The sequence below is a fragment of the Hermetia illucens genome, chromosome 6 (genome assembly GCF_905115235.1).
Source record: "Hermetia illucens chromosome 6, iHerIll2.2.curated.20191125, whole genome shotgun sequence".
NCBI classification, from domain to species: domain Eukaryota; kingdom Metazoa; phylum Arthropoda; class Insecta; order Diptera; family Stratiomyidae; genus Hermetia; species Hermetia illucens.
Window position 1 is genome coordinate 1747169 of NC_051854.1, and position 6000 is coordinate 1753168.

The window sequence follows — 6000 nt, forward strand, 5'->3', positions numbered from 1 at the left end:
ATTAGGGAAAGTTGTAATTACCTGAACAGGAATTTAATCTAGCATTTTCTCGAACTCTTCGAATTCTTGGTTGCGTTCAAGAGAAGAATCCTCGGAAGAATTTTTGGCCCCCTACATAAGGATGGACGATTCCGTAGCCTACATAACGACGAAATCTATGAGCGATACCATGACCGTCAGGTTGTGGATAAAATCCAGCTCAATATGTTACGGTGGGCGGATCACTTAACACGTATGGATGAGAAAGATCCAGCGCGGAAAGTCTATAAGAGCAATATCTATGATAGAAAAAGAAGACGAGGCCGACCCTGCCTAAGATGGAGCGACGGCGTAGGTCAGGACGCCAGACAGCTTTTAGGGATATCGAATTTGTGGACCTCGGCGCAAAACCGGGATGTCTGGAGTTCCTTATTAAGGCAGGCCTAGACCGTTGGACTGCTTTCCGCGCAAACCAAGTACTTCCGACAACCATTTCGTGTGACACTGCTAATTGAATAATCCGCAGTCCGTTATCATTGGTATTTTGGTGTAAGCTATGGGAGCCAGCGTATCGCCTGAATAAGGGCTCCTTCCCCACTTGGCTGTTAAAATCCCCAAGTATGATTTTGTTATCATATCTGGAACAGGCTTCTGGCGTTCGTTCTACTGCATCGTAGAAGGTATCCTTCTCCGACTCTGCAGTCTCCTCTGTAGGGGCGTGAACGTTAATGAGGCTTATATTTCTAAATTTGCCTCGCAAGCGCAGAGTGCATAGCCGTTCGCTTAGGGTATCAGCTAGCTGTTCAGTAGTTTCATCTCTGTACAGGGAGCGCACGTTCCATGAGAAAAGGCGCAAATCGTTATTCCGTTGTCGTTCCCGGGTTCGTCGTTGTGTAATCCGTCCAGTCCGAGGCTCCTGTTGTAGCTTCGTAACAAGTTGTTTTCCGTGTAGGGTTCTCAGCCCTACCCAACCCCCAACCTGGAGGACTAGTTGGTATAATTTATCCCGTTTTTAGGCGCGGGAGACTCGCCTTCAGCTTTCTCCGTCAGCAGCTTTTCTTTAAAAAAGAGCTCCCAGCGGTCACCACGTGGAAGTGGAGATAGGGTTTGTTAGTAGAGCTGTTGATGTTGGTTCAGCAGGCATTTCCCAGGTTTTATCCTCCATCGTGGGTACCAATCCACGTTTCGCCCTGGGATCTATACTACCTTTGGGGTCTTGTACTTTGTAAATTTAAACAAAGAATGGAAGGAAATGAATATTCTGCAATGTTTATGCAAGGCGATGCGCCTCCATGTCGCGAAATCTGTCAAGGGGTTTTGGTTCAGTCGAAACATCGCTGCTCTTTCTTTGACCACCAACGAAAATATCACCCGCTCCAATATCTAATCTATTTCCGCCCCTTTCACATTTTTTTATCCCAGTATCTCCGCGCAAACTTTCACTTGCAATTGCAGTTAGTATGCGATGTAACTATTTTTTTTTTAAATTACTGACAAAAATAAGATTTACATTTCACCATTTTCATTAGCAATAGCAGAGTAATAGCTCCGATCAAACAAGGTCTGCATTTCTATTTTTTGTCATAATTTCTGAATTAATTTTCAGATGTTTTCTGGCTATCATACTATGTACGGTATTACAGCCTGTGTTGCTATTTTTCTTTATATAAATTGATATACATTTATAAAAAGCTAAACGATGCTTATCAGCCATCATAGTGTAAACAATGCAATAACACATCTATCAAGACACACGCAAACATTTCCAAAAAATATTCTGAAATAATCTAGTGAAATTTAATGGTTTTACCCTGATTGTCGCTATAAACATTATTCGCAATGACTACATGATCATCTCCTTGACCCAAGTTGGATTAGCGGACGATGTTCGTTGTACTATATGACCTTAAGTAGGATATTGCTGGCATACCTGTGTTTTTCACAAATTTGTAAGACAGCAAAGATGGATATTCGAAGACCCATGGAGCTATTTATTTTTGTTTCTGGAATATAGTGTGAGGCATCCACCTTTTCCTCTTCCCCGTAAATAGTAGGCCATCATAGAAATTTGCAATGCCGTACAGACTCTTATAAAGAAAACACACCCGTCTTTTCGGATTCGGATAGCAAATTATATCATGGCATCTGCATGTTTATCCTATGACCCTTGAACGGAATCTCGTTCCACAATGAAATAGATGAAAATGAAATAGGTTATGTGGATTGCCACAATAGTCGTGCTAAAGTATCAAAGGGTTAAAAAAATTTCGGTCTTGAAGCCCTGTTTAGCCTGCTATCTTCGATTAGTAGAAAACCTGCTAAAAGATAATCAAATTTCTTTAAACGTTTGACAACAACCCCTGGGAAATGTTCCTTGGCGTCGCTCCTTTATCGCTAGTCAGTTCTCGGACGGTAATTCACTTCCACATTTTCAGTCCGCTAATTACTATAGGCAACGAGCTTGTATATCTACCGACCCTTTTACGACTCCTCCCGTCGTAATTGTTACCCTCTTCAGTAGAGCTCCTTCGCCGCTGTCCTTTGATGTGCCTCGAGTGTTCCGGAATTCTCAACTGGTTCGTTCTTCATGGGAAGACTGGTTGGCATCATACTATCTATACTGAAAAGCGCCTTTTTTAATGTGATTCTGAAGGCGTTGTAGACTCTTATTGGAAAAAAATTCTTAAAAAATTCTTTTCCTAAATGCTTCGATCTAGATATTTCAGAACATTGTTGTCCACTGACACAGCATTCTCTCCTTTTTCGCTTTATAATGCACTTCAACTTACCCTGAACTTGCTTATGCTCTTGTTTCTGATCCCCACGATTCGGTTTTTCTCTGCCCACTCACAAAGGTTTCTCGCTCGGAAATAGACAGCTCGGGAATGAGCGATTTCCCTATTCGATCAGTAAATCTACTGTTCGGCGTTGAGGTGTGGCATGCTTTACACAATTGTCCTCATTCTCTCATGCGAAACCTTCCAGATTCTACCATGCCAATCCATATTGACAGCCTCTTGGTCCAATCACAAACCTATCTTTTTCCGTCCTTCAAGATTACCTTGATCCCGAGGCTAAAAAAGAAGGACAACACTTTTTCTTCAATTGGTGTGGTCCGACATGAAATGAATGCAGACTCAGGACCCCTTCGGTCAACAATATCACGGATAAGAAACCAGCCAATGTAACATGTCCCGTAATATGGATGCACAGGAAATATATTTGTAACAGCTCGTTTTTCAACAAGAACACAACCTAGTCAGAAGTGTAGACTTTTTCAAAGTTGATGCCTTCTAGATACGCTCTCAAATCCACATTCGCATCTTCCCAACACCTTTCCTAAGTCACCAGAAATTTTCAATTCAATAATACATTTTTATGAGACTCCTGTTCGATATTGTCAATTTTTCCACCTTCTTCCGTTTTCCTTCCACCCTGCCTTGTTTCTGCATCCCTCTATTCTCATTCCATTCAATTCTTCCTTTTCTCACTCACCCTCACTTCTCCCACAAATCCTACAAAGCATAAAACAGGCCCCACGAAGACTAGACAAGTAAATTTTTATTCAATCCTTCGAATCGAGTTGCATTTGATGTTGCCCTTCAAATCCAAGAAAAACAATTGCTTTCCTAATGAATTTTAAATCGAAATCCGTAGAATCCTGTCATTATCAACTCCATTACATCAATTTCCTTCTCAATTATGTAATCCATTTGAGGAACACACATGATTAGATGTACTTAGTTGTTTCATCCGACAAGCCATAAATTTACTGAGAATTTAATGAAGTAATTACGTTTGTCTTCACTCTCCTGGAGTAGACCATACACTTCCTCCCCAAGAGTAGAGGGCACACTTTTCATCCTTCTAAGGATATGCGAATGTCACGGCTATTTTTGACGTTTAAAAGCTTTTCCTCCAGCCCACTTACCTGTGTAGCTGAATAAACTGCGTATCTCCCTTCACTTCACAGGTGAAATTCTGAGGGTCGATATATCCTACATTTTTGTGTCTTTAAAAGAATATATAGCGAGGATGTATGTACATTGTAATGTTACTTTGCGGGTAGTCATATCTTCCAACTAGTTATCTAAGCATATTAGATAAAAGGAAAATATAGTTGGTTTGTGAAAGCATTGGATTGGGTGGCCTGGGATGTACGTAAAGAGGAATCTTAATATTTATTTTAGATTTTTTTCTCCCTTATCAATTTTATCATTTCCCTAATATGTAGTATTTTTATGGTACAAGTATAGATTTTTTTTATTGTCAGGGAAAGTATCAAAGAACGTAATACAGATAGTCAGACCGCTGAGAACATTTGTGTTTATCCCATTATTTTTTCTCTACGGTGCAAAAGCAAACTTTATGTATGTGTTACTTAAGCACTGTCGTTAATTTTCGAACCCTCCGCCTTGAGTGACCTTATACGAAAGCTTCTTAATATGGTTTCAATCGATTAGGACAAGTAGAGAACTGCTAAACACAATTCCGCAGTACATGAGCTATCTATTCAATCGTTCTTGATTCATGTCAAAAGTGTCCCTTTAAGGAACTCGTCTATTTTACTAGGCATAATGCGATTATGCATGAGACAGTTTGTCCTTCCCAAGACTGCCAACTGAGAGATGGAACTTGTCCCCTATCCTCTTTGCCAGCGCGGAAGTTGGGTAAGACGTTGCGCTGGATTTATCACAAATATTGCTCCATCGATTGCGGTAGGTTCTCACATGGGAAGCTCCTTACCTGTTTTTACTGTTGCGTCCCATTTTTCACCGGAATTTTTCAAAAAGGTGGCGCACCTCTTCGATTGTTCGATGTCAGATAGTTCTAGGACGATTCATTTACCAGATTTCGTGGAGCGCACTATCTCCACGGCATAGCACAGGCAGGAATGAAGTCTTCTTTTTTAATGTCTAATTTATCCATTGGAACTTCTATTCAGATCCTGTTCTCATTGCGCCACTGATACTCACGTAAGCCAGTCTTAAAAGTTTGTGTAACTCCCTGGCTGCTGTGCTGAGTGCCGTTCTGTCTACCGAGATTACCGCCCCATAGGTAATCAATGGCCTTACTATACCAGTGTATATCCAGTGCAGCATTTTCGGGGTGCATTTCCACTTTTTCCCCGCTATGGGCATGTAAGTTGTTAGAGCCCTTGCAGTTTTCCGGCAGCGAGCACAATGCGAAGAAAGCATTCTCGAAGGATCTGAGTGCCTTAATGAGACAGGGAATCTGGACGAGGAGAGAAAGTAGAGAAGGAACGCCATGATCGCTGACCATGGACGAGTGTGACGAGGCCCGGAGCAGTCCGATACTTTCTGAGAAAAAAATGACTAATAATTATACTCGAAATCGATGAGGAACTCGATATTAGTTATGAAAGAAAGACAGAATATTTCCCCGTATTCAACTTGCAAGCACCACAAAATTGTGGCCCAAATCATACCATCCTTGGTTAAAAGTTTTATAATGATTCTTTGCCGCTCAGACGCATGCATCATTTGCTCTTTAGGGTTTCAATTGCTACTAAAGATGCCTAAAAGGGTTGGGGTCGTATTCATTCGTTTCCTAATGGTATTGGCTATTTGCTCATAAGTAAAAAGCCTTTTGGCATTTTCTTAAAAAACACTGAGGTTCATGAGCTATGAAATTAGATGAAAGTCATCTCGCAATCAACACAGGCTACAAACTCAAAAGATTTCTGAATCGAGTTTTTTTTATATTAAGCAAGCCTGTTACTTTCCGTGGAAGTGCCGTGAGAGCACCTTTTCGGGGCTCTTCTTCTCGTGGAACGGCGTAACAGGTTCAAATTGGTTTCCAGCCTTCAACTTCGAGAAACGGCCGGACAGGGATTTATTTTCTATTGCAAACTACCCGCCGTCAACCCTCGTCATCTGCTGCAAACTGGCTGCACCCGGCACTGACCATGTGGAGCAGAGAATAGGACATGGTGGCAGAGCTGTAAACGATATTTCAGTCTGTAGTTCACAGCTTTTGGCATGTTAAATACGACAGGAA

The 6000-nt window shown here is 41.4% G+C and overlaps 1 protein-coding gene across 1 annotated transcript in view; it reads right to left on the reverse strand.

The window, feature by feature from the left end:
* LOC119658747 overlaps positions 1 to 106 on the reverse strand; it is a 58991-nt gene extending 58885 nt beyond the window's left edge. Inside the window, exon 1 of the mRNA XM_038066430.1 lies at positions 22 to 106. The gene's annotated coding sequence lies outside the window, so the exon portion shown is untranslated. The remainder of the gene's footprint in view (positions 1 to 21) is intronic.
* Between the last annotated feature and the right edge of the window lie 5894 nt (positions 107 to 6000).